Source organism: Globicephala melas, chromosome 14 (genome assembly GCF_963455315.2).
Source record: "Globicephala melas chromosome 14, mGloMel1.2, whole genome shotgun sequence".
Classification (NCBI taxonomy): domain Eukaryota; kingdom Metazoa; phylum Chordata; class Mammalia; order Artiodactyla; family Delphinidae; genus Globicephala; species Globicephala melas.
This window is the reverse complement of record NC_083327.1, coordinates 41,225,341-41,243,571: the sequence shown is the minus strand read 5'-3', so window position 1 is coordinate 41,243,571 and position 18,231 is coordinate 41,225,341. Positions and strand designations below refer to the sequence as shown.

The 18,231-nt window shown below is 38.5% G+C and overlaps 1 long non-coding RNA gene across 7 annotated transcripts in view; it reads right to left on the bottom strand.

Annotated features, from left to right (window-relative positions):
* Positions 1–18,231, bottom strand: part of LOC115866920 (uncharacterized) — a 60,728-nt gene that overhangs the window by 30,016 nt on the left and 12,481 nt on the right. For 3 of the 7 annotated variants that reach the window (XR_009558671.1, XR_009558670.1, XR_009558672.1), the window contains exon 2: positions 13,110–13,181. The exons of the other annotated variants lie outside the window; for them this stretch is intronic. This is a non-coding gene — a long non-coding RNA (uncharacterized lncRNA). The remainder of the gene's footprint in view (positions 1–13,109; positions 13,182–18,231) is intronic. 7 annotated transcript variants of the gene reach the window in all.

The following is an 18,231-nucleotide window of genomic DNA, read 5'->3' as shown; positions in this document are numbered from 1 at the left end:
ATGGTGAATACAAGATCCAGCAGCAAAGAAAATTAATAGATGCATAAAGAAGCAAGGAAATGTAACTCATAACTAGGATAAACTCAGTCTATTACAATTAATAGAAAAGGACTTTAAAATGTCTCTTATAAATATGTTCAAGGATATAATAGAAAACATGAAATAATTTGGAAACAAGTAGAGACATTAAGAAGTTTTAAAAATCATATATAACTTCTAGAGCTGAAAATACGTTCTTTGAAATAAAAAATTTTAAATTTCTTTGGAAGGGCATTACAGCAGCAGATTATACACTGTGGAAGCTCAGTGAACCTGAAAAATGGACAATGGGAGTTATACAACCTGAAGCACTGGGGAGAAATAAAAGAAAGACAGAGCCCTAGTGAAGTGTGGAACAACATCAAGGAGTGTAATTCAGAAGTAGAAGAAAGAGTGTGGCAAGAAAAAATATTTGAAGAAATGATGATTGAAATGTTCCCACAGTAGATGAGAACCATTAAGTCACAGATTGAAGAAATTCAGTAACCCCCGAGAGGGATAAACACAAGATCATCACACCAAGGAACACCATAATTAAGTTGCCATAAACCAACGATAAAGAGAAAATCTTAAAAGCAGCCAGAGGAAAAAAAGATATATTACATAGAGGGGAACAGAAATAAGAATGATTACCAATTTTTCATCAGAAACAAAGCAAGCCAGAAGACAAGTGCTGAAAGCAAACAAACATGCAAATAAATAAACATCATCAACTTAGAATTCTTTATACGAAAATGTAACCTTGAAAATGAAAGCAAAAGAAAGACCCTTTCTGGATGTGTTGGCAAGTGGGAAAGTCTACCCGCTGGGTTATAGTCTGCTTCTGAGTGGACTTGACTGCTCTGTGGGACCCAAGTGAACCTGTAGGTTTGTTTCTGTTTTGTTTTTTTTTTTTAATTAATTATTTTGTTTTATTTTTGGCTGCGTTGGGTCTTCATTGCTGTGTGCAGGCTTTCTCGAGTTGCAGCGAGCAGGGGCTACTCTTTATTGCCGTGCGCGGGCTTCTCCTTGGCGGAGCACGGGCTCTAGGCACGCAGGCTCAGTAGTTGTGGTTCACGGGCTCCAGAGCGCAGGCTCAGTAGTTGTGGCGCACGGGCTTAGTTGCTCCACGGCATATGGGATCTTCCCGGACCAGGGCTCGAACCCGTGTGCCGTGCATTGGCAGGTGGATTCTTAACCACTGCGCCACCAGAGAAGTCCCTCTGTTTTTGTTTTATTTTAAAGCTGTGCCACACAGCTTGTGGGATCTTAGTTCCTCAACCAGGGATTGAACCCTGGCCCTTGGCAGTGAGAGTGATGAGTCCTAACCACTGGACCGCCAGGGAATTCCAGAACCTGTAGGTTTGACTGCAGAGGGGGGTTGAATATAAATGTTGCCATGGCTGCTCTTTACTGGTACTGGCCACTTGCCAGATTCTGCTCCCTCAGATCACAGTCTCCTGAAAAGGAGAGTCATCTGGGACCTACCAGGCTGCACTGAATTGATCTGGTTGTGCCTTACACACACACACACACATAGGCATAATGACTGATTGCTTAGAATGAGTTCCTCTCGATTACCATTCTGGTTGTGCCTTAGACACACACACACACACACACACACACACACACACATAATGATTGATTGCTTAGAGTGAGTTCCTCTAGGATTACCATTTTTTCTCTGAATTAGTTTTTTCTTTAAATTTAACCTTCAGTTTTGAGTCACTTAGTTGGCTGCTGCACCAAGTGATTCTTTGGTTTTATAGGTTGCCTCCCAGTGATGCCCGATGGGATCAGCACAGCCCCAGGTGCCAGTTGCTAATGCCTATAAAATACCACCATCAGCGCCCCCCCTCCCCCGCCAAAGGAGAATCATTTGAGAGTTCTTTGGACTTCATCTTCAAAAGTAGCCAAAGAATTCAAGTGACAGGCTATCCCAGAAAATCTTTTGCAGTTAGTGAAATTAGGGTATAACTAAGAACATTCAGAATACTACACACACAGTTTAGGTGATCTTGGTATAGTGGTGGGACAGCAGTGATTATAAAATGAAAGTAATTAACATGTACATGCTCTCTTGGGGGAGACTAAAGGAAAAGAGGTGTTCAGCCTAGAAAAACATTTCTTAGTGGATTTCCTATGAAGTCAATGTGTCTTGGGTTTAACTTTGAAACAAATTAAAGAATTTAAAAACTGGAAAAAAAAAAAAAAGACCCTTTCTGACAAACAAAAGTGAGAGAATTTGTCACCAACAGACCTGGACTACAAAAAATGGTAAAGAAAATTCTTCAGTGTGAAGAAAATAATACCAGATGGAAAATTGAATACACACAAAGGAATGAACATTGGAAATGGTATACATATGGATAAATATAAAATAAATTTTAGGGAATTCCCTGGTGGTCCAGTGGTTAGGACTCTGTGCTTTCACTGCTTGGGCCTGGGTTCAATCCCTGGTCAGGGAACTAAGAGCCCACAAGGTGTGTGGTGCAGACAAAAAATAAAATAAATTTTAAAAAGATTATTAACTATTTAAAACAGAAATAATCACAGTGTACTGTGGGTGTATAAAACATATGCAGAAGTAAAATGACAACAAAAACACAGAGGATTGGAAGGGAGAAATGGAAGTATACTATTGTAAGGTGAATAGTATTGATATAATATTATTTGAAGGTAGACTGTGGTAAGTTAAAGATATGTGTTTTACCCTAAAGTAACCCTTAAAAAGCTAAAACAGAGGCATAACTAATAAACAATAGAGAAGATAGAATGATTTAAAAATATTCAAATATCCCAAAAGAAGGCAGGAAAAAAGAACTTAAAACAGATGGGATAAATAGAAAACAAAGAGCAAGAGAGCAGACTTAAATCAACCATATCGATAATTATAGTAGCTGTAAATGGACTAAGCGCATCAATCAAAAGGCAGAGAAATCTCACTGGAAAATAAAGCAAGACCTAACTGTATACTGTCTATGAGAAATACATTTTAAACATATAGATTAAAAGGACTGAAAAATACAGACAATATAAACACTAATTATAAGAAAACTGAAATGGCTATATTAATATTAAAGTATACTTTAGGTCAAAGAATATTACCAAAAATAAAGAGGGATGTTTCATAATAATAGAAGAGTCAATCATCAGAAAGATATATAACAATTCTAAATATGCATTCACTTAATAATAGAGCTTCAAAATACAAGAAGTAAAAACTAATAAAACCAAAGGGAGATATAGACAAATTCACACTAACAGAGATTTCTACTCCTGTTTGACTAACAAAATAATTGATAGAACAAATAGACAGAAAATCTGAAGAGATAAACATGACTTTTATAACACAATCAACCAACTTAGTCTAATTAACATATACAGAACGCCCTATCTGAAAACTTCAGGATACGCATTTCTTTTCAAGTGCACACAGAACATTCACCAAGAAAGATTATTTGCTGGGCCGTAGAGCAAGTCTCAAAAAAATTAAAATGAAATTAAAAAAATACGGTTTCTGACCATAAAATAGAATTAAATTAGAAGTCAATATAAACGTGCAAAATCCCCAAATATCTAGAAGTTAACGTAATTTTAAATAGCCCATAGGTCAAATAAGAAATTACAAGAAAGTATTTTGAACTGAATAATAATGAAAATACAACATATCAAAATTTGTACAATGCACATAAAGCAGTGCTTAGAGGGAAATTTATAGCGGATCATCTTTGATTAGGGACCATAAAAAAATAAATATAAATACTTGAATGTCTGAATTGAATTAAAAAAAAAATTAAATAGCAAGCTATCGAAAGATAAGAGAGTTCAAAAGGAATTGATACATACCTTTTTTTCCCACAGTATATTTCTCTTAAAGTATACGAGAGTCCCATAATACCTCTAAATGAAAAGAAATGCCTATAGAGAACCAACTGAAGCTAAAAGTATATTTAAATTATAAATCTGTAAAATAGAATTGGTGAAATAGATTTTAAAATTTTAGTCAGCATGACTAATACTCCCACGTCCTTTTCCAGTTACGTTCTCATAAAGACAGAGTCATACTTTCAATAAATATTTATTGAGCATTTACTATGTTTCAGGAATATACCAGGAATATGGGGGGGAAGTAAAAAGGAAAAAAAGTCTCATCCACTCATGGATTTTGCTTGGGGTGGGGGCAGACAGACTATAAACAACAATTAACAAGTGAAAATACATAGTATTTCACCACATGGAATAAGTGAAAAATAGAACAAGGAAGGTGGGGTGGGGGAGGGGCAGTTGTAATTTTAAAGAGTGGACAGGAAAGGCCTTATTGAGAAGGTGATGTTTGAGGAAAGATCAAAAGAAAATAAGGGAATGAACCATGTAAAAATCTGGTACAAGTGGCATGAGTGTGCCTGGTGTTGGAGGGAAGATGAAGAGGTCCCTGCGGCTCGTGCAGGAAGAGCCCAGGGAGAAAAGCAGAAGATTGAGTAGAGGGTAAGGGGAGGCCGAGGGCAGGGAAGACCAAATAGGGCCTTGAAAGCCTTGGTAGGGACTTTAGCTTTTACCCTCAGTGAGATGTGACGCCTCTGGAGCGTTTTGTGAAAAGGAGCAGCAAGATTTTGGATTTTCACAGAAGCATTCTGGCTGTTGAGGTGAGTACAGATTGAAGGGGAGCAAGGGCTGAAAGAAGAAGACCACTCAGGAGGCTACTGCAAGAATCCAGAAAGAGCGCTGAGAGCTGCTTCCACCAAAGTGGTAGCAGTTTATGCAAATGAGCCAGTAGGGAAGGTGGGAATGATGATGCAGGAGAGGGGAAGGTTGCTGATTCACTGTCTTTGAGTAGGGGGGAAGGGATAGGATCTAGTACACAAGCTGCAGAGATACAGAGCTTGGTATGTTTCATTCCAAGGAAGGAAGGCAGAGAATATGCACAGATACTGGCAGGTGACTGTGCTGGTGGCCAGGGGATCTGTGGATATTCTTCCCTGATTACTCCTATTTCTCAGTGAAATAGGACACAAGGGCTGAAAAGGAAAGAGGGAAGGAGGTATTGGTGGCTTGAGGAGGAGAAGGTATGAAACAGTGGATTAGGAGAGTAAGCGAATGAAGTTGGTCTTCACAACCCACGATACATTTGAAACAGTTCTCTAAACATTTTGCTCCTGAATCTATGTACATGAAGAAAGCATAATTTTGAAGCCAAGTAATTATCAATGTCTATCTATCTTTATTATCCATATTCTATTCTGGAGAGAGAAAGAAAATTCTGCCTGCTAGTGAAGGTAGATGTGCCTAGGAAATGTATAGCTCAGTGTGAATGAAATGTTGGCAGATTTGTAGCTTTCTTATGTTTTCGCAGAAACTAGATTGAGGTTCTCTGTTTTGAATTCCTTCTTTATTACAAGACTACCTTCAAAAGAGATTCAGCACATTATAAATTTAAATGCAGTTATTATTATGTGTATTTCCCATTTACCTGTACTCTAAGATTATAGCTGAAGTAAAAACTTAAGGGAAGAAATTAATGTCATAGAGGGAAAAAAATACTTATTTAAGAGGCTGGAATGTTAGAATTTTTCCAAAAAGACCATGAATTTTCTAATGACCAACTGATGTGGAAAGCTTAGAAAAGATAAGTGAGTTTTTTTTTTCATAGCCTGCAGATACCAGCTAATAAAATCATCTGAAATAAATAAGGGTGCAAGTTGTGTCATAAACATGCCAAAATTATAAATTTATAAAACCTCTGATGAGGTGGCAAGGAGACTAATTATCATTTTATATTTCTTCTATTGATGCAACTCAGGAAAATAGCAAAGCAAGCTTGGTATTATACAAGACATGAGCAGTGTGTTGGTTCTCCTAAAACATCTTCTCCTAAAACTCTGTATTTGAGAAAAAAAGAATTCATACCTAAATTACCACATTATTGGACTACACTTACAGGTATATATTTTTCCAGAATCTAAACCTTTTGTAAATGTCTCATCATCTCAAATACCCCTAATTTGGGATCTCTCCGTGTCGATATTCCAAGATGGGTACCTCCTGCACCCCCAGCATGTTGATCCAAAGAACAGGTGTCTTTACAACAGATACATTTTTAAATGATGTCGTAATGGGTTTTCCCTTTGTATGTGGGGGGATGGCAGATTATTATTTAAGAAGATTAGGCCACTTCCTGTAATAACTGCTGCTCATGTTTGGGAATAAGATTTTTAAAAAATCATTAGGAATATTTAAAGCCAACTGAAGACTCAATACACTCTACCTTTTGGTGTGAATGAGGCAAAATTAACCAAATTAACTTGCTGGTTCTTAAGCAAACATTCTGGGTTCTAAATATGCTGTTCCAATTACTCTTTTGTTTTTTAAATTTTTGGCTGCCTTGGGTCTTCGTTGCTGCGCGCTGGCTTTCTCTAGTTGCTGCGAGCAGGGGCTACTCTTCATTGCGGTGCGCAGGCTTCTCATTGCGGTGGCTTCTCTTGCTGCGGAGCTCGGCCTCTAGGTGCGCAGGCTTCAGCAATTGTGGAATGCGGGCTGAGTAGTTGTGGCTCACAGGCTCTAGAGCGCAGGCTCAGTAGTTGTGGCGCACAGGCTTAGCTGCTCCCTGGCATGTGGGATCTTCCTGGACCAGGGCTCTGAACCTGTGTCCCCTGCATTGGCAGGTGGATTCTTAACCACTTCACCACCAGGGAAGTCCCTCCAATTACTCTCAAAGACAGGGGAATGTAGTTACAATTCTTAGGCAGAACTATTTATTCTGCTTAGTTCAAGTTTTGGTTTTAAATGGCTTTAGGCAGTTTTTTACTCTTGGGCAAGGGCTGTCCAGCAATTCTCAGGTAGGTTTGACTTTTTCCAGATGGGCAGTTTTAAAAATATTGGTTGAAAATGAGTAATACAAATAAATGTTCAGATTAGATCCAACCCATGATCATGAGGGCCTTTGGTTCTGTGGATGTACTGAGGGAAGCTTGTCCTCTGAAGCTGCTTCTCTATAGGTTAAGAATGCATACCAAAGCAACCTGATTTAAAGAAGCACTACATTATTAATGCTTGAAATATTATGGGGGGGAAGGACCCAGATTTTAACGTAAAAAAATTGTAAAGGGCTATTCATATTTTCAGCCCATGTTACCACTTGAAGTAAAAAGAATTTTTATAGCTCACTGAAATGCTTTATTATTTATCCTAAATTTGTCTTTTCATTCCTTCACAGAAAGGAAATGTAACAAATAAGAAAAAATTTCAGTCATAATGCCCCGATATAAAATATACCTTATAAATAAGTTTTAAAAAATAATTGCTGAACTGAGCATCTTGTTTTATTCACCTCTCATTTGCACATGTAATTGAAGGTTGGCTGTGCTGCACTCCAAATTTCACTCTGCTTCCATCAACCATGTTCAAACTTCGAAAGTTTCTCAGGTTTAAATTTCCTTGCTTTCTGATACTAGTGCATCTATTTTGTGTGAAAGAGGAGAGAGCATGCCTTATGTTGATTATTTAAATACACGTCTAATCCTAAAGCCTTATGTGCATCATTGATATCAAACAGAAGCTATAAAACCTGGGGAAACTTAGAGCCAGCCCAAGTAAGCTTCTTTGTTTGGAGCTTGTTAGATCTTCCTCAGGAAAACGGAGTCTGTGTTGGCCTCTGCCTCTGTGTCTGAGAGAACTCTGTCCACATGCCTAATGGGGTGCCATTACAGACCACTACCATCATTCTCAGCTTCTCCAGGGTAGGCGCTCACCTTACTTACTTGTCCATCATGTAAGTACCTATTCAGTACTTACAGATATTAAATACTGAATACATCTTTGTCAAATTGATAAATAATTCCATAAGCCAGGGTATTTGAACTTGATGACCTTAAAGTTTCTTTTCTGATCTAAAATTCTATGATTTCTATTTGTCTCAACCTCTACCTATAGATTTTAAGAAATCCTAAGGATGTTTACTTAATGAATAATATACAAAAGTTGCCAATTTGGTCATTAATGAGGTGTTAATCCTTTTCCTGCATTATTTTAGTGATTTAAGACCCAGAGTGAAGTAAAATCCTGTTAATAGTTATTCTAGATCAGTGCTGTCCAATAAAAATAAAATACAAGCCAAAAAATACAAACCACAAATGTAATTTAAAATATTCTGGTAGCCATTTTAAAACAATTAAAAGAAACAGGCTTAAATTAATTTTAATATATTACTTAACGCCATATATCCAAAAATATTGTTTCAATATGTAATTAATATAATTAAGATATTTTACATTTTTGGTGTGTGTGTTAAGTCTTCAAAATCCAGTGTGTATTTTACACTTGTACACCTCAATTTGGACTAGTCACATTTCAAGTGCATATGTGGCTAGTTAGTGGCTGTTCTTTTGACAACACAGTGTTACAGCCTGTTGTTCAAGTGCTCTATGGACCAGGAGCTTGTTAGAAATTCAAATCCTTGGAATCAGAATCTGCATTTTAACAAGTACTCCAGGTAATCTGTATGGACATTAAATTTCAGGAGGGAGTATACAAATTCTTTTTCCAGTGAAACTTTGCTTTGGATATTTTTATAACTTTCTCTTTTCCTTTTTTGTTTTGGGCCACACCATGTGGCATGAGGGATCTAGTTCCCCGAGCAGGAACCCATGCCCCTTGCAATGGAAGTGCGGTGTCTTCACTACTGGACTGCCAGGGAAGTCCCCCATGTTTTTAATTTGTATAAATTTTTCATGTGTCATGCTTCCTGGGTTTCCCACTCCCCACTTTTAAAATAACTTGTTTTTTATTCTAGTTATAAAAGCATAACCTGTTTATATAGAAAAATTCGAAATTAATTTTTCTATAAAATAAAATTTTTGTATAAAAAAAACATCACTTGTCATCCTACCAACCAGAGATAACTACTATTGACATTTTGGGTGTTTATCCTGCCAGTCTATAAAATGTTGTTTATTAATTATATAATACACAAATAAATTCTTATAATTAAAACAATAACATGTAAAATGAGGTGCCCTCAACTACTTCCTCAAATGCAGTCCCCTCCTGATCCATTCACCAGGTGAAGGACATTTGGGTTGTTTGCAGTTTTGGGCGATTATAAAGTTGCTATAAACATTGGCTTTCAGGTTTTGGGGTAAATATGTGGGAATGAGATTGCTATTAGAAAACTTTTTTAAAGGCTGCATTGTACTTCAGCATTTGAAGGTATATGAATATATATTCACTTATTCATTCAATTAATGAATATTGAATACTAATGCTGTATTAGGCAATGAGAATATAGCGAACGTAGTATTGGTCAGCATTGGTCCCAATCCTCATAGAATTTTTGTTTTGTTTTGTTTTGTTTTGTTTTTTGCGGTACGCGGGCCTCTCACTGTTGTGGCCTCTCTCGTTGCGGAGCACAGGCTCCGGACGCGCAGGCTCAGCGGCCATGGCTCACGGGCCCAGCCGCTCCGCGGCATGTGGGATCTTCCCGGACTGGGGCACGAACCCGTGTCCCCTGCATTGGCAGGCAGACTTTCAACCACGGCGCCACCAGGGAAGCCCTAGAATTTGTTTTTAATCAAATCCCTATTAATAGACATTTAAGTTATTTCCAATTCCCCTATCATAAACAATGAGTTTTAAAATTTCAATTCAGTCATCTGCTGTCTACCCAAAATTTTCCTTGGAGTTTTCAAGGGAAAAAATGAGCAACCAGGCAGTTAGTCTTGGTTGAGAGAGTCACCCGACTCTAACCACAGCACTGGTTAGAGGTGGGTGGGAGGTGGGAGGGTAGAATCTAACCTCAGGTAGCTGTTGCAGGTTAATTCTAGGTTAATGTGGAGAACCTGGGATCATCCTTCATCTTCCTAGGCCAGTGGTTTTCAAACTTTAGTGAATACCAGGATCACCTGGAGGGCTTGTTAAACCAGAGATTCCTGGACCCCACTTTTGATTCAGTAAGCCTGAGATGGGTTCATTAATTTGCATTTTTAACGAGTTCCCAGGGACATATTTTGAGACTGCCCTAGGCTATTTCTGGGAGTTTCTGAGCCTGATATCTTAAATTTAGACTCTCCATCAGTGGTTAGGAATTCAGAGATCTAGAAGTAGCTATCTTTGAAGTTACTGGAGAAGTTATTAATGCAGATGAAACATCTGTGGGCCTAGAGGCTCCTTTGCAGGATCACCTGACAACTCCAGTTCTTGAATTTTATTTCTTTTCCTCTCGACTACTATATCTTCACGCAGATTTTCCCGAGTTACGCTGGTTGGCAGGGGAGCCTGTCCTCTGGCACTCTCAGCACCATCAGTAGGCAGGGAGGGACTCCAGTTGAAGGGTTCTTCTGGAGCCGTGCCTTAATATCAAGCTCCAGTTTCCTCATCTGGGTTAGAGATGATTGGGTTTCCAGCTGCAGGAGCCTAGTGATAATGGCAAGGCATTTACCTGACTTCAGAAGGGCTGAGACGAGACATGCTTACCCTGGATTTGGGGGGATCTTGAGGATATGAGCTAGCTCTGGGAGCTGCAGGGCCCAGGTCCCCCAGGCAGAGGAACCACAGTTCTAAGAGTTGCTGGTAAGTGTAAAGCTAACTCAGAGAAGGCTTTTTGGTTTTCTTCCCTTAGCTGGTTTGGTGGGCAAGTTCAAATGAGGGATATGTGGGTTCATTCCCCTCATAGTGGTTTGAACCCAGTTTGAATCCAGACACTCACTAACTCCAGTGCTAACTAGTTCTTGGAAATTTTCCTCATCTGTAAAATGAGGACAGCACCCCTATCCCTCAGAGTTACTATGAGGACTAATACAGTAACATATGTAAAGCACCTTGTTAGCTCAGTACTCGACACACAGCAGGACCCTCTTTATCTTCTGGGAGCGTGGGTCGGAGTGAAGTTGTGGCACATCATGCTGTGGGACCTTCAGTGGACTCATCACAAAGGATGTTTGATTTTCTTTGTATATATGGGTACTGGCATTACTACCTCTGGAAAATGAGGCTAGCTAGCATTGGGGGCCTGCTGTCAAGTCACTCACAAGCATACACGTTCTCTAGAGAGGAGGTAAGACTGGAGCCTATAATAGCTGCCAGGATAAGAGCCTGGGAGTGTAGGAATGTAAGGTCAATTTAGAAGAATGAGAGTATAGGTTGGCATGACAAAACCGTGCTTTCATTTGTCATTCCCAGATACTCTAAAAGGTTAATAATACTTGTAAGTTCACTGTATACATTATTCCAACAACCTGACTTATTTGCAGTTTAGTACCTATGTTTATACTCCAATTTCATGTTTTACTAGTCAGGAATCTTTTCCTGTTGTCTTAGGCATATCTCAGCCAGTGAAAATAATTTCCCCCCATGTCAGAAACTTACTCAAAGAATAAAATAACCAGAAGCCTGCTTTTAAAAAAGTCTGTAAAATGAAAACTTTGGATACAACAGAGTATTTGTGAAGGTTTTTTTTTTAAATAAAAAGTCCTTAAAAAAAAAAGGATAAAAACAAACTCCACTGGCAGAGGAAACAGTAAATCATTTCAGAATGGAATGTACAGAGTGCACTCCCATCCCCACACTCCTACTGTCCTGAGTTCCTGCTACTTTTGTTGAAGACGCATCATGGATGTGAATCTTCACTACAGTCTTCTGACTCTGCTCCCGTATCTCCCATACTTAGTGGAAGGGAAGATGGGTGGTGCTGTTCCCTAGGACTTCAAATGCTTCAAAGGAAGCATTTTCTCACTGAAATGATGTTAAAAATGGTGTTTGGGTTCCCTTAACTGTGAATTAGATAAATTACTGAGAGCTAGCCTGAAAAGCTAATAGCCATTTCAAGATTGTTTCTATGAGAAACACATTTGTAGGTCCAAAAATTGGCTAATGACCAACAAACATTTGAAATACAATCTGTTATAGATTGGGAAATGACTGAATATTTTTAAAAAATTGATTTATACAACTTCTTTCAAGTGTGCAGTAAGCCACAAGCATTTCTTGAGTCCCTGAACATGTTGCATTAACAAATGTAGTGCAGTACCTGTACTAACATATCACTTAAAGTTCAGACATAACTTGGGGGTTTGTCATACTATTTGCTCTACTTTTGTGTATGTTTGACATTTTCATAATAAAAATAACATTTATTTGAAATTCTTTCAAATAAAAATACTGCATTTCATTAAAAAAAACCCTTTCAAACATAAATTTCAAAATTCCTCAGGGGATCAACCTAGGGCAAAATTGGAAGGCAATATAAGAACACCTAATAAGAAGTAAAAACTTGAATTTTGAATTGCATCCATAATATAGACAGCAAATCAGCTATCAAAATGTTGAAAACATTTGAAATAATGGACCTATTTTAAAGCCTCCAAAATCTCCTATCAATGTTGTTTATAATTAAGAATCTTTCAAATGCCTAAGTAAAAAAAACAAAACATTGCAACTGATGTAAAAAAGGAAAATGAAATTCATCTTTCAGTATATTTATCTCTTTAAGATGTAGCTTGATAAAAGTATGCTAGACTTCCTAAAATATAATTTTATTAAATTCAGAGTTAAAACATTTACTCTTTAGATATCTACAGCCAACTAATAAATTTCCTATAACATCTTTCATATATTTTATAAACAAAATATTTTAAAAACCTACAATGTCATGATGTAAAAGAGAGCAATAATTATAATAGACAAAATAATAAATGAAATATGATATGCCTTCTGCTATGTACCTATGAGTTATACCAAATAATCATTACAACAGATGTCCTTAGAGAACAAAGGAGAATGAGAAAGTATAAAGGTAGAGGAAGGCATGGAAGATATTTTCTGTTATCATCTACTGTGTGGTCTTTCACTGCACTATTTTTTAAACAAAAAAAGGTTTCCGCCAGGGCAAGCCCCACTTCAAATGTCCCCTTACCCTCCTGACTAGAGAATAATGTGTTTGTGTAGTATATGATTTCATCAGACAAGGCTGTGAACACATGTGATTTATTCAATGATCCTATTCTGCTTCCTTTTAAAGATAAAGAATGCATTTAAGTCGACTGTGTATGAGACTGTGGTCATTCCTTAGAAGGCTCCATTCAAACAGAGAATAACATTACCTTATTTTAAAACATTAAGAGTGTAGCCATGTCTTTGGTCTTCATTTTCTTTCCAGGCAATATCAATGAATACTTTATTTTAAAAGAGAAAAATATAAAACACAAGTAATTACTTTGAAATTGTTTTAATTTTCTTTGTATAAGCAAAACAGCCCTGTAAAACATTCACTTTTCAAAAATCTTTATATATAAACAACAGTGTAGGATGGAAGAAACAACTAAAAACAACACAGCCACCCACACAACAGCTCCTAACAGTAGGTCCCGTCAGGGTGCAGCTCTCATGAAAACAAGCTGCTCACATTCCCAGAACCACAATCCCCAGGGAGGAATCTTGTCCTCTTTAACTTGCTGGGTGGTAGAGCCCAGAGGAATTACTCAAACTATGAAAATCCCAAAGCATGGTCACCTAGGGGGAAATGAGGAGACATATGACTTGAGCATGATAATTATTTTCTTGTAGTAACAGTAAAGAAAACAACCTTAAGTGGTAAAGGCTGCATGAGTTCCAACTTCAACAGGTAGCTAACTGTGTATGTATTTTCCAGACACAGCATTTGTTAGCTAAGGCAGAACACACAATGTATACTTGCCACTGTCTTTCAAGTAATATTCTCTAAAGTATTCACATTTATTGATTATAGATACATGTAAGTGGTATTTAAAATAATAAAACATAGTAAACACCAGACATACTATTCTAGGTACTTCATATAGTTTATTTCACTTAATCCTCACAGTAACCCTATGAGGTAAGAACAATTATTATTCATGTTTTACCAAAAAAAAAAAAATCTAAGTCATACAGAAATTTAATGATTTGACCAAGATCACATAACTAGAATGCAAAACTAGGTACCTTGTCTCCAGAGCTCTTGCTTTAAATTTAGCTCCAGTTCTGTCTCATGAAATCGGATTTTTAACCCCACTATCACAGAACTATTCTTCCAAGACTATAAATTCTGTTTCTTCTCTGTGAACTTCCACCTCTTCCAATGAAAATGCATAATTGTTCATCTTCTGCCTCCCAACTCACCTTCTGGTTTCACCTGCTTCCGTGTACAATCTGGACCCCTAGTCATTTCAACTATGCCCTCCTCCCCAACTCCTCCCCAGGCCTCTCCTACACAGTCAAACCAAGGTGGTTGCCTGCACCAGCTGTTTCTGTTCCTACCACTGCTTCCCAGCAGTCAAGCATTACTGCTGATCCAAGTATTAATGGTATTAATGGTCCCAATTCTCCACCCCTGTGTGAACTCATGCCCTTTGCCATGTCACTTTGCAGCTTCTCTAAAAGGTGAATTCTATTTCCCACCCCCTTGAATCTGGGCTTGGTCACACAACCTGCTCTGTCCAATATGAGGCAGAGGCAGAAGTGCCAGTGTGTCAGTTTGGAGTCTAGGCCTCAAGAAGCCTTGTATGTTTCTGCTTGCCCTCTTAAAACTCTTCTTCCAGACAAGAAGAAAACAAAAACATCTGAAAAAAACAAAAACACTAATTCGAAAAGATACATGTACCCCAATGTTCACAGCAGCATTATTTACAATTGCCAAGATATGGGAGCAACCTAAGTGTCCATCAACAAATGAATGGATAAAGAAGATGTGGTATATACATCCAATGGAATACTACTCAGCCATAAAAAAGAATGAAATTTTTCCATCTGAAGCAACATGGATGGACTTTAGCATTATGCCAAATGAAATGTCACAGAAAGACAGATACTGTATATCACTTATATGTGGAATCTAAAAAATACAACAAACTAGTGAATATAGTTTAAAAAAAGCAGACTGACAGATATAGAGAACTAGTGGTTACCAGTGGGGAGAGGGAAGGGGGAGGGGCAATATAGGGGTTGGGGATTAAGAGGTACAAACTATTATGTATAAAATAAGCTACAAGAATATACTGTACAACACAGAGAATATAGCCAATATTGTATAATAACTATAAATGGAGTATAGCCTTTAAAAAATGTGAATCACTATATTGTTCACCTGTAACTTACATATAATATTGTACACCAACTATACTTCAATTAAAAAAATGCTGCAGTGAAAAAAAACCCAAAACCAAACTCTTCTTCCATCTCCATGAGAAAGGCATGCTCAGGGCAAGCCAAAGAGTCCCAGGAGGATGACAGATATGTGAAACAGAACCCAGCCCAGAGGAAAACCCACATTAGGCTTTCAGATATATGAGCAAGCCCAGCTGAGATCAGCCAACCTTCAGACACTTGAGCTATAATAATAATTACTGTCTCAAGCCATTGTGTTTTAGAGTGTTTATTATGCAGTAAAAACTGAGACATCTACGTCAACTTTCTTTCTTGCACTCCCAACCTACTGCAAAAAAGTATCCTTTGTTTTTTTCTTGCCTTTGTTCTCTCACCACTTATTTTCATTATCTGTACCAATTCTCTCTTAATTGACACCAAAAACCTCTAATGGTCAGTCCTATCTCGCTTGGCTCTCTCATCCACCTGACACCTCTGTTAAATTTGCCCTTCCTTGATTGTACGGCACTAGTCTCAATTTCTTCGATTATTTCATGTACTTCAGGGGCTTATCTTCTCTTCCACTCTTCTGGGAGGTTATTCATTCCCCCTAACAGCAACTGTCATTCATTTGACTCACACATCTTTATCTCCACCCCCTATCTCCCTTCTAAGCTCTAGTTCAATTGGTTCTCAAACTATAGTTTGCATTAGAATCACCCAGAGGCCTTACTGATATTCAGATTGCTCAGGCCCCACTCCTCAAGTTTCATATTCAGTTAGTCTGGGGCGGGGCCTGAGAACTTACATTTCTAACAAGTTCTCGGGTAATGCTGATGCATCACTTTGAGAACCACTATTCGAGTTTCATATTTCTAACAGTCTCCACCTGGTTATCCACAGGTGCCTCAAAAATCACATACAGTGTCAATTAGAGGTTTTTTATTGTAAGCCCTAGGAACCAACTTGGGCTAACTAAAGCAAAACAAGAATTTATCAGGGAGTTCACAGAATCAATGTGAAGGCTGGTAAACCATGTTCCAAATAAGAAAGGAACAGGAAAAGAGACTGCTTGGCAGTAGGAGCCTTACCTCTAAGTCTGCAGAAGTAAACAAGTGTTTCTTGTGTTCTTGAGTCCCTCTGTTCAAGATCAATTCCAAGTGAGAGTCCTTTACCCACCCCCGAGTTGTACCAGGGCAGTGATAGAAAGGATTATGGTGGAAGTAGCCACTAAGGACTCCTCTTCTTTCATACTGTCTTAGTTCAGACCCTCATAATCAAGCAGGTAGATTACTACAACAACCTGTTAACTGGTTTTCTTGTTCCTAATCTAACCTCCAATTCATTCTCCTCATCATCTTCAGTTATCTCTTTAAAACATGTCATTTTCTGCTTTGCCTTGTATGGTGTCGTGTTCCTGTCTTGTTTTAAGTAATAAATTGCTTTTCTTTATGTGCAAGTGGTTGGGATACTTTTGCCTTAGCAGACTGATAAAATGGAAAAGTAGTTTTAGAAGGTAGAGAATACATCCTATTATAAAATGAAGATCGATCTAATTAACCTAGTAACCGGGAAACGATCAGAAGTGGTCCCAAAGTTTTGCATAGAGACCCCTCTAGGAGCCTTTAAGAGATCAGTATCTCGCTAGACTAAAAACTTCCTCATCTAAAGGACCCAGTCCTCATTGTATCACCAGCACCAGCTCATAACAGGCACTTAAGAAGTCGTCTCCAGGTCTTCCCTGGTGGCGCAGTGGTTGAGAGTCCGCCTGCCGATGCGGGATACGGGTTCGTGCCCCGGTCCGGGAGGATCCCACATGCCGAGGAGCGGCTGGGCCCGTGAGCCATGGCCGCTGGGCCTGCGCGACCGGAGCCTGTGCTCCGCAACGGGAGGGGCCGCAACAGTGAGAGGCCCGCGTACCGAAAAAAAAAAAAAAAAAAAGAAATTGTCTCCAGGCCCTCCTTACTTTAGATTACTGTCTGTATTAGCCTCCTGATTCCCTGGTTTGCAGTCTCTACCTGCCTGTCTCCTCACTACCAAATCCTTCCTGTATAGCACTGCTAAATCAAGCCAATCATCATTTCCTGCTCAAAACTTTCTGACTCCCCAAAACATACGTGCCAACTCTAAACTCCTCAGTATTCAAACCCTTCCATAATCTGGTTCCAACCAACTTTTCTAGGCTTTCTTCCACTCCTTACATATACTGTCAACCAGTCTAGACGAATAAAATTTCTTTAACCTTTTCTGCTCTTGTTGATTTGGTTCCACTTTTTGGAATGTGTTTGTTGCATGTGTCTATCCTACCCTACCTCCAAAGTCTAGTTAAACACCTGTCAGTGTTCCTAATCTTTTTTTTTTTTTTTTTTTTGCGGTACGCGGGCCTCTCATTGCTGTGGCCTCTCCCATTGCGGAGCACAGGCTCCAGACGCACAGGCTCAGCGGCCATGGCTCACGGGCCCAGCCGCTCCGAGGCATGTGGGATCTTCCCGGACCGGGGCACGAACCCGTGTCCCCTGCATCGGCAGGCGGACTCTCAACCACTGCGCCACCAGGGAAGCCCTTCCTAATCTTTTTTAATCCATGAATCACATCCCAGGTTCTTTTGGTCATGTCTTCTTGTACCCCATACCCCTTAATTCCAGCTTAAGGATTTTCTATTCGAAGATTTTTAAAATTAATGTTTTGTTTGTATAAATACTTCGTAAGAGTTGAACACATACTATCTTAAACTATCATTATATACTTGTATTATTTGTTTTACCAGATTTTAAGAGCATTAAGCTTTGTTACTAATTAATTTTCTGTATTTCCCAGAAATTACTCTAGTGCCTTACACATAGTAGTGATGAGTACAATCTGTTGAACAAATGAAAAAATGTTTATAATATAGGGCTAGTGTTTGAAGTTGATCCCCTTTAGATAGCAGCCAATGGCTGTGCCGGGAATTTCTGAACTGCTGGAATCAGGGGGTATAAATCTTGGTAGCTTGGAACTAGAAGGTGAGTCTAAACCAAAGATGATCAGGTTGTAGTCAAATGCCAGGAGGCCAGACACATGCATCAAGTAAAAAGATCCAAAGGTCAAACCTGAGATGAAATATAGAGCAAAGGGTATGGAATC